The 10943-nt window shown below is 53.0% G+C and overlaps 1 protein-coding gene across 1 annotated transcript in view; it reads right to left on the bottom strand.

Annotated features, from left to right (window-relative positions):
- LOC132113524 (protocadherin Fat 2-like) overlaps positions 1 to 10853 on the bottom strand; it is a 56172-nt gene extending 45319 nt beyond the window's left edge. Inside the window, exon 1 of the mRNA XM_059521322.1 lies at positions 10630 to 10853. The gene's annotated coding sequence lies outside the window, so the exon portion shown is untranslated. The remainder of the gene's footprint in view (positions 1 to 10629) is intronic.
- Positions 10854 to 10943: the final 90 nt, after the last annotated feature.

Here is a 10943-nt window from a genome sequence, read left to right on the forward strand (position 1 = left end):
CTTTATAATCCTTGTTCTGTCATAATCTGTGTGTGTGTTCGCCCTGCGACGCACGTTCACAAAAGAGCTGCGTCTTTTTAAAGATGCCTTCGTGCGGCTCGTGCAGAACCCCGCTCAGCGAAGGAGATCGTCATGTCATCTGCGTCTCCTGTCTGGGTGAAGACCATGCAGCGCTCGCGCTCGCTGATGGAGGATGTCCTCATTGCGAGCTGATGCCTATGGTGACTCTGAGGACTCGCCTGGCATACTTCTCGAAGCCTGCATCATCCGCTGCGCCGCAGCGCCGTAAGAAGCGCCGCTCGCAGCGCCTACCAGAACCGCCTCCAGCTCGGCCGAGCTCGCCGGTTCCCTCCGCTTCCCGATGCTCAGTGTCCGCTGCTTGCCGACGCGTCATCGGAGGAAGTGGATCTCAGGCCCGCGTCGGAGGAAGAAGGCACGTGCTCTCTGCTGGCTTCGGGCAGTGAGGGTTGGACGAGCTCCGTGGATCTCGCGCCAGCTGCTCAGAGGCCCAGCAGACGGGGGGATATCGATAAGGAGCTGATGCGTGTACTCTCATTGGCCGCGGCGAGCCTCGGCCTCGAGTGGTCTGCACCAGCGCCCCCTTCACGTTCCCGGCTGGATGGTAGCTATCTTCCGGATGAGCGCTCTTCCTCAAGCTCAAAACACGCCCCTTTTCTTCCTGAGCTTCACGAAGAAGTGGCGAAGGCTTGGGACGCTCCATTCTCGGCGAGAATCCGCTCATCTGTTTCGCCAGCATTCTCCACACTGGACGGTGCTAAGAACAGAGGCTACCTGTCACTTCCGCCGGTGGAACAGGCTATAGCAGCGCACCTTTGCCCGCCCTCTGCTGGACGGCGGACTAAGGCGGCGTTGCCATCCAAAGCCTGCCGCATGACGTCATCGCTGCTCACACGGATATTCTCTGCTGCTGGGCAGGCTGCGTCTGCGTTACACACCATGGCGACGCTACAGATTTTCCAGGGCGATCTTCTCCGCAAGCTGGATGAGATGGGACCTGAAGCGATCTGTCTCGCGGATCTGAGGAGTGCTTCGGATCTCTCCCTCCGCGCTGCTAAGTCCGCTGCACAGGCCATGGGACGGGTTATGGCTTCCGCTACGGTGGCTGAGAGGCATTTGTGGCTGACGCTTTCTGACATCAAGGAGTCTGAGCGCGCTGCGTTTCTTGACGCTCCGCTAACTCCTACCGGCCTCTTTGGATCTTCCGTCAAAGAGTTTGTGGAGAGATTCGCCGAGGACCAGAAAGCTTCACAGGCGTTCAAGCACTTCTTGCCGAAGCGCTCCAGTTCTGCAGCTAGCCGCTCTAGACCGGCCCCACAGAGCTCTCAGTCACGCCCACCGCCTCCTGCTGCGCCATCACGACAGCGTCAGCAACGCAGCTCGGGACCCCGTTCTCGCTCTTCGAGCCGTCGCCCCGCGCCGCGGGAGCCGCGGCAGAGGATTGCGGTGAAGCCAGAAGCCCCGAAAGCATCCTAGCACTGCTGGGAAAGCGCCGGTGTTCGAGTTCCGCTGCGGCCGAGCTCTCACCCAAGCGCGCCGCTGTTGCAGTTCCAAGAGTTGCGACTGCCTCAGTGTTTTCTGCAATGAGCAAGCCTGCACGAGTGCCCGCTTGCCTGCACACAGAAGCCGTTATCACGGCTACCCAGATGTTTCACAAAAACAGCGTTTTTTCTGGTGTCCCGGCCACGGCCGATGGTGCTATAAATGTTGTGACGATGCCCACTCCTCAGTGCCCATCTCCACATGTAAGCACAGCCCTACACACAGGGCCTGCGCTCATAATGTCGACTCAAGTCGGTCGCGCACACTACATAGTAAACGTGCCCACCCCTCAGTGCCCACAATTACTATGTCACACGCGTCATGCGGTTTCTGTAAAAACGAAACCCGTGCACGCTCGTCCGGCCACGGCCGATGGTGCTTTAAATGCAGTGACGATGCCCACTACCCAGTCCCCACATGTAAGCACAGCCCTGCACACAGGGCGGGCGCACATAAGATCGACACAGATCGGTCGAGCGCGCCGCATAGTAAACGTGCCCACTTCCCAGTGCCCACATACACTATGTCACTTACGGCGCGGGGCTTCTGTAAAAACGAGGCCCGTGCACGTACATTCTGCACAGGCAGACGGCGAGTTGGAAGTGGTAAAAGTGCACACATGCAGCCCACGGTTACTCGCAGATATATTGAGTCCCACGGGACCCGCTCAGCCTCCCTCCAGTCGGTTAAGCGCCGGAACGGGGTCGAGGATGAGCGATCTGCCCGCTGTGATCAGCGCGCTCCCCGCCTCAGATGCGCAGCACACTCGAGCGCCGCCGTTGCCCAGTCAACGGAGCGCGTGTCACATCCAGCCCTTAGCCATTCATGCGAATGCATGGTCAGCGCTTCCAGGGGTTTCGGATTGGGTGCTAGGCATTATAAAGAGAGGCTACTCGCTACAGTTTTCTCGACGCCCACCGCGCTTCTCAGCGCGCGTCGAAACTACGGTCAAAACAGAAGTAGCACACATACTTCGGGCCGAAATATCGAAACTGTTGAGCAAAGGGGCTGTAGAGCCTGTGTCTCAAGCTCAAAGCGAGGGGGGGCTGTACAGCAGATACTTTCTGGTGCCCAAGAGAGACGGGGGTCTCAGGCCCATACTGGATCTAAGGCAGCTGAACAAGGCATTGATGAAACGCAGTTTCAAAATGCTCACGACCAGGAAGCTCCTCGCGCAGATTCGCGGAGGGGACTGGTTTATGTCAATAGATCTGAAGGACGCGTATTTTCAAATACAGATAGCGTCAAACCACAGGCGGTTTTTGAGATTCGCCTTCGAGGGCCAGGCATACCAGTTTGCAGTCCTGCCATTCGGCTTGTCCGTAGCTCCTCGTACGTTTACGAGGTGCATGGATGCAGCGCTCGCTCCTCTCAGACTCAGAGGCATACGAGTGCTGAATTATTTGGACGACTGGCTAGTTCTGGCTCCGCTTCCCGATGCTCAGTGTCCGCTGCTTGCCGACGCGTCATCGGAGGAAGTGGATCTCAGGCCCGCGTCGGAGGAAGAAGGCACGTGCTCTCTGCTGGCTTCGGGCAGTGAGGGTTGGACGAGCTCCGTGGATCTCGCGCCAGCTGCTCAGAGGCCCAGCAGACGGGGGGATATCGATAAGGAGCTGATGCGTGTACTCTCATTGGCCGCGGCGAGCCTCGGCCTCGAGTGGTCTGCACCAGCGCCCCCTTCACGTTCCCGGCTGGATGGTAGCTATCTTCCGGATGAGCGCTCTTCCTCAAGCTCAAAACACGCCCCTTTTCTTCCTGAGCTTCACGAAGAAGTGGCGAAGGCTTGGGACGCTCCATTCTCGGCGAGAATCCGCTCATCTGTTTCGCCAGCATTCTCCACACTGGACGGTGCTAAGAACAGAGGCTACCTGTCACTTCCGCCGGTGGAACAGGCTATAGCAGCGCACCTTTGCCCGCCCTCTGCTGGACGGCGGACTAAGGCGGCGTTGCCATCCAAAGCCTGCCGCATGACGTCATCGCTGCTCACACGGATATTCTCTGCTGCTGGGCAGGCTGCGTCTGCGTTACACACCATGGCGACGCTACAGATTTTCCAGGGCGATCTTCTCCGCAAGCTGGATGAGATGGGACCTGAAGCGATCTGTCTCGCGGATCTGAGGAGTGCTTCGGATCTCTCCCTCCGCGCTGCTAAGTCCGCTGCACAGGCCATGGGACGGGTTATGGCTTCCGCTACGGTGGCTGAGAGGCATTTGTGGCTGACGCTTTCTGACATCAAGGAGTCTGAGCGCGCTGCGTTTCTTGACGCTCCGCTAACTCCTACCGGCCTCTTTGGATCTTCCGTCAAAGAGTTTGTGGAGAGATTCGCCGAGGACCAGAAAGCTTCACAGGCGTTCAAGCACTTCTTGCCGAAGCGCTCCAGTTCTGCAGCTAGCCGCTCTAGACCGGCCCCACAGAGCTCTCAGTCACGCCCACCGCCTCCTGCTGCGCCATCACGACAGCGTCAGCAACGCAGCTCGGGACCCCGTTCTCGCTCTTCGAGCCGTCGCCCCGCGCCGCGGGAGCCGCGGCAGAGGATTGCGGTGAAGCCAGAAGCCCCGAAAGCATCCTAGCACTGCTGGGAAAGCGCCGGTGTTCGAGTTCCGCTGCGGCCGAGCTCTCACCCAAGCGCGCCGCTGTTGCAGTTCCAAGAGTTGCGACTGCCTCAGTGTTTTCTGCAATGAGCAAGCCTGCACGAGTGCCCGCTTGCCTGCACACAGAAGCCGTTATCACGGCTACCCAGATGTTTCACAAAAACAGCGTTTTTTCTGGTGTCCCGGCCACGGCCGATGGTGCTATAAATGTTGTGACGATGCCCACTCCTCAGTGCCCATCTCCACATGTAAGCACAGCCCTACACACAGGGCCTGCGCTCATAATGTCGACTCAAGTCGGTCGCGCACACTACATAGTAAACGTGCCCACCCCTCAGTGCCCACAATTACTATGTCACACGCGTCATGCGGTTTCTGTAAAAACGAAACCCGTGCACGCTCGTCCGGCCACGGCCGATGGTGCTTTAAATGCAGTGACGATGCCCACTACCCAGTGCCCATCCCCACATGTAAGCACAGCCCTGCACACAGGGCGGGCGCACATAAGATCGACACAGATCGGTCGAGCGCGCCGCATAGTAAACGTGCCCACTTCCCAGTGCCCACATACACTATGTCACTTACGGCGCGGGGCTTCTGTAAAAACGAGGCCCGTGCACGTACATTCTGCACAGGCAGACGGCGAGTTGGAAGTGGTAAAAGTGCACACATGCAGCCCACGGTTACTCGCAGATATATTGAGTCCCACGGGACCCGCTCAGCCTCCCTCCAGTCGGTTAAGCGCCGGAACGGGGTCGAGGATGAGCGATCTGCCCGCTGTGATCAGCGCGCTCCCCGCCTCAGATGCGCAGCACACTCGAGCGCCGCCGTTGCCCAGTCAACGGAGCGCGTGTCACATCCAGCCCTTAGCCATTCATGCGAATGCATGGTCAGCGCTTCCAGGGGTTTCGGATTGGGTGCTAGGCATTATAAAGAGAGGCTACTCGCTACAGTTTTCTCGACGCCCACCGCGCTTCTCAGCTCGCGTCGAAACTACGGTCAAAACAGAAGTAGCACACATACTTCGGGCCGAAATATCGAAACTGTTGAGCAAAGGGGCTGTAGAGCCTGTGTCTCAAGCTCAAAGCGAGGGGGGGCTGTACAGCAGATACTTTCTGGTGCCCAAGAGAGACGGGGGTCTCAGGCCCATACTGGATCTAAGGCAGCTGAACAAGGCATTGATGAAACGCAGTTTCAAAATGCTCACGACCAGGAAGCTCCTCGCGCAGATTCGCGGAGGGGACTGGTTTATGTCAATAGATCTGAAGGACGCGTATTTTCAAATACAGATAGCGTCAAACCACAGGCGGTTTTTGAGATTCGCCTTCGAGGGCCAGGCATACCAGTTTGCAGTCCTGCCATTCGGCTTGTCCGTAGCTCCTCGTACGTTTACGAGGTGCATGGATGCAGCGCTCGCTCCTCTCAGACTCAGAGGCATACGAGTGCTGAATTATTTGGACGACTGGCTAGTTCTGGCCCAATCACGAGCGGAGCTCGTGAACCACAGGGCTGTTTTACTCGATCACCTCGAGAAGCTCGGCCTCAGTGTCAATTGGGCGAAGAGTTCGCTGAACCCCAGTCAGACGATCCTGTTTCTGGGTATAGTTCTGGACTCGTGTTCCATGACGGCGCGACTGTCACCACAGCGCACGATGGGCATTCAGCGCGCAGCGAGTTCTTTCCGCTGCGGCGCGACTGTGTCGCTCAAACACTGTCAAAGGATGCTGGGTCTCATGGCCTCAGCATCTCCGGTTCTGCGGCTGGGCCTGCTCCGCATGCGCCCCCTGCAGTTCTGGCTGAAGGCTCGGGTGCCGCGCAGAGCGTGGGCGTCTGGCCGGCTGCATTTCAAGGTCGATCAGAGCTGCGTTGCGGCTCTAGCACCTTGGACAGCGAACGGCTGGTACCGATCAGGTGTAAGCCTGGGGACTTCCCCGAGTGTGAAAATGGTGTCGACGGACGCCTCCACTTCGGGATGGGGAGCGCTGCTCGAAGGCAGACCGTCCTTTGGCCTATGGTCAGAACGGGAAAAGCTCCATCATATCAACTGCCTGGAAATGCTGGCAGTGGAGAATGCGCTGACGCGCTTTTGTCCCCATATCAAGGATCACCACGTCGTAGTCCGTTCGGACAACATGTCCGTGGTGTCCTACATAAATCGCCAGGGCGGTCTCGGGTCCCGAAACCTGTACAGGCTGACGGAACGCCTCCTGATTTGGGCTCAACGCAACGTGCGCTCGCTGAGAGCGGTGCATGTGCCTGGACTGCAGAATCTGGGTCCAGACAGGCTGTCCAGAGGCAATGTCCCTACGGGCGAATGGTCTCTACACCCGCAAACAGTTCGGCTGTTGTGGGAGAGATTTGGCAAGGCGGAGGTGGACCTCTTTGCGTCCCACGAAAACGCTCACTGCCCCGCATTCTTTTCCAAGAACGAAAGCGCGCTGTCACGGAAATGGCCGTGCTGCCCGCTTTATGCGTTCCCTCCCGTCTCCCTCCTTCCGCAGGTGATAGAACGGGTGAGAGAAACGAGATGTTCAATACTGCTTGTGGCACCTCTTTGGAAGAACCAACCATGGTTCCCAGATTTGATGCAATTAGCGGATGTCGCCCCATGGCCGGTACCGTTGAGGAGAGATCTCCTCTCGCAGGCCAGGGGCTCGATTTGGCACCCTCAACCGGAGTTGTGGTCCCTCCATGTATGGGCACTCAACGGTTACCCGCTGATCTCGCAGTGGGAGTGCTAAATACCATCACTCAGGCTAGAGCTCCGTCGACACGACGTCTGTATGCCTCGAAGTGGTCGGTGTTCTCCAGCTGGTGCACAGCTCGAGGTTATTCACCCCTTAGTTGTGAGGTGACGGAGGTCCTCTCCTTCCTACAGGAGCTGTTGGATAAGGGCAGAGCCCCATCCACGCTCAAAGTTTATGTGGCAGCCATCGCGGCGTTTTCTGAAACGGCGTCCGGTCAGTCAATAGGAAGGAACGATTTAGTCATCCGGTTCCTCAGAGGAGCTAGGAGGCTGAATCCTCCCAGGCCTCCGTCAGTCCCTATGTGGGACCTCGCGGCGGTTTTGGAGGCCTTGAAGGGTCCCCCTTTTGAGCCTATCCAATCGGTTAGCCTTCAGCATCTGTCGTTCAAGACAGTATTCTTGTTGGCTCTCGCTTCTGTGAAGCGTGTGGGTGATTTGCACGCGCTCTCGGTGAGCCAGTCGTGCTTGGAGTTTGGGCCCAATGACTCAAGGGTCATACTCAAACCTAGGCACGGTTATGTGCCGAAATCCCTCAACACACCGTTTCGGGCTCAGGTTATTGCCCTGTCCGCCCTGCCGGTGTCAGGGGAGGATGGAGACTCGAGTCTTCTTTGCCCTGTCAGGGTTTTAAGAGCTTATGTGTCTCGCTCTGCTGCCTTTCGGCAGACGGAGCAGCTATTTGTCTCATTCGGTGGACGTTCCAAAGGAATGGCTGTTTCGAGACAGACTCTATCCAGATGGATAGTTGACGCCATAGCGTTAGCTTACGCTTCCAGGGGCCTTCAGTGCCCGTTGGGCGTCAGAGCACACTCCACAAGAGGTGTCGCCTCATCGTGGGCGTGGTCTACTGGGATCTCCTTGCAGGATATATGTATGGCGGCGGGTTGGGCCTCGCCGTCTACATTTATCAGGTTCTATAACCTGGAGGTTCCCGCCTTGCAAGCAAGGCTGCTGTCGGTATAGAAGAATCAGGGCCCTGAGGGGAATTCTGAATTCATGAGCGCTAGACGCTGCCGACTGTTATATGGGCAGTATTGCGTAAGACCCGCATTGCCACATTGGTCAGGCCTTGCCTCGGCTGTGTGATGTCATATTGCCGCATCTACGGATGCTGCTAGATATGGGACGGAGGGTTTTTTCCCCCTTTTTTCTGTCCCGGACTCTCTGTGAGTCCCTCAGGTGACTGTGCACTGTATATCCTGGGCGTTGCTTCAGGTTTATCGGTGTGTGATCCCTGCGCGCACGGCGTTTTACATCGGGTTCCCGTAGCGTCTTAGCTAAGACGCAGTACGAGAGAGCTCTCGTAAGAGAACGTACTCGGTTACTAAACGTAACCTCGGTTCTCTCTAGAAGAGCGAACGAGTACTGCGTTCTCTGCCGTGCGTACGATTCACTCTGGTTCGCTTCGGCGATGAAATAAATCAGGTGAGTCAGCCTTTTCGAGCTCCTTTTATAGGTTGGGCCACACCCGTTTCGGCGGGAAGTGGCAAGAAGGGCGCGAAGCGCCCTTATTGGTCTGATGTTGCATCAGCCTGCGCTCGATAGGCTGTGCAGTTGCCGCAGAACAAGCCAGTGAGCGAGCGAGCCGTCTCGCCTATGGCTGTGTACTGCTGCAAATGCGCTTTACAAAAATACAAAATTAAGGATAATTTTTTGCTTCAGTATTTCGTGAAAAGAGACTTTTCCCGTAGCGTCTTAGCTAAGACGCAGTACTCGTTCGCTCTTCTAGAGAGAACCGAGGTTACGTTTAGTAACCGAGTACGTTTCAGATAAAATTTTAAAGCACACATTTTTCGCTACTGAAGCTATGTCCTACATCATCTGCTGGAACGCAACTCTCTCATGAAGTTGTGTATGACAGTTAGCAGAAGCTAGAGATTATGGTTTATAAAGTTTTAAATATGGAGATTATTATTACACAAATGCATCGTTTTGGATCAGAAGGCCTTCATTATCCCCCTGGAGCCATGTGGAGCAATTTTTATGATGGATGGATGCATTTCTTTGGGCTTCAAAATCTCGGCCACCATTCACTTAAATCTTGGAAGAGCCAGGGCATATAATAATATAAATCTGATTGTATTCATTTGTAAGAATAAGTCATACACCTCAGGATGGCTCGAGGATGAGTAAATCATGGGGTAATTTTCATTTTTGTGTGTACTATCCCTTTAACTACACTACAAGTGTGTGACACTTCTTAACTCTTTTGAAATCTCCCGAAATCCAACAGGTAAGAGTTGTGAAATCCCTCAAGTAGAGTTTGTTAGCAGTAGGATGTGCAGTGTGTTGCCCTCCAGCCTACACTCTCACAGTTAACTGCCGCCACACGTTCAATCAGGCGGCACACACTCTGATCTGATTTCACTATCCCTTCTCACTTTACCAGTTTTGTAAGATTTAATGTCATTTAAGGATAATGTGAACAGTTCAGCATGCTTGCACTCTTGTAATGGTTCTATGTACTATAATAAATCAAACTTTAAATGTATCAAGCACTAATAATACTCAAGAAACTCCCATCAAAGCAAACTGATGCATGTGTTTAAAGCCATGTTCTACTGTAAACCACAAGTAAGTCAACAAAGTGCAGTCTTCAGCTATTGCACATAATGCAAATATCCAGATGACGCTGAATTGAACTTCCTCCCAAAATGTTCTTGTGAACTGCCTGCTAATTAGATTCTGATAAACACAGTTATCTTTGTTGAAAGCCAAGAAAAATGAATGCATATTTTTTTTGCTCAGAAAAAATAATTTCCTCAAAAGTTCCTCAGAACTTTGCACAAATTCTGAAAAATCCTTACAGCATTTTTTGTGTGTGAGTTGGTTCCCCATCTGTCTATGGATATCACATCCTCACAACCTCACATCCACAATTAGTTCCACAGGGAGGCAATTATCTAAATTGTTAGGATGACTTCATAGAATGGATAGTTTAGACAAATGGCTTAAAGCCAATTTAATTGGACCTGGACACTTAAGGTGACCACCTTCTTGTTATCTCCAAGGTGTCCACCTTCATGTGTTGCCAACTTCTAATCATGTGTGCTACCGCAAAATGTTCAACATGTAATCAAATCAATGTTCAAATAATCTCTAATGACCACACCAAGTTAAAAGGCCTTGACAGATGAGATGAGAAATAGCTAAGTGTATTTAGGAAGAAATTATATTTCGTATTGACCAAGATTACCTTAGGCCCCAGTCAAAAGGTTCAGAATAGAGGACAGCTTCTGTTTGTGTTTTAGATGACAAGTCGAACATTTGAATTAATAGTAATGATAATAATATTAAGAGCATATTAGTTTGTTTTAATAACAATTAAAAAAAAGAAACTTTTACTAGCACATAATTATTATTGAATTACTTTCACCCTCATATTTGCAACAGGAACTTATATATATACTATATATTATATATATATATATATATATATATATATATATATATATATATATATATATATATATATATATACCAGGAATATATATATATATACTTTTATCTGTATTTAGAAAATGCTGCAGCACTTCTTAACTGCGACGCGCGACTGCAGCCCAAATAAATGTTTACCACAACAAAATAACAAGATTGATAAAACCTTGACAAAGCACCACCAACACACTTTTGGATGTAGATTACAGTATGTGCTAAAATCCACTTTCAACAGAAATGAGGCAAAAAAGTTTGGCAAACTGACACCGCATGCCTGACATCTCAGAAACTCACCTGAGGTCCTCGACTACAGCTATACATAAAACTTTTTCCCAAAGTCCTCACACATGTGGTATGACAGTATTCCAGTGCGGAAATAAAGCTAATCGCTTTTCATCCATAATGAACACTAAAACTCTGCCAGAAAGCCAGTGTTAACGGTTCCAGCTAATTTAGCATGTTCACGAGAGTAGAGTTGCAAGGCTGTTGAGACACCTCATTCCCTGAGGAATCAGGTTGATCTTCTCCTCCCCAATCCTGATGACATGGTCCCTCCCTCTTAAACCCTCCCCCTAAACTCAGCCCAGCAGCCATCAGCCGGGCACACA

Source organism: Carassius carassius, chromosome 33 (genome assembly GCF_963082965.1).
Source record: "Carassius carassius chromosome 33, fCarCar2.1, whole genome shotgun sequence".
NCBI lineage: Eukaryota > Metazoa > Chordata > Actinopteri > Cypriniformes > Cyprinidae > Carassius > Carassius carassius.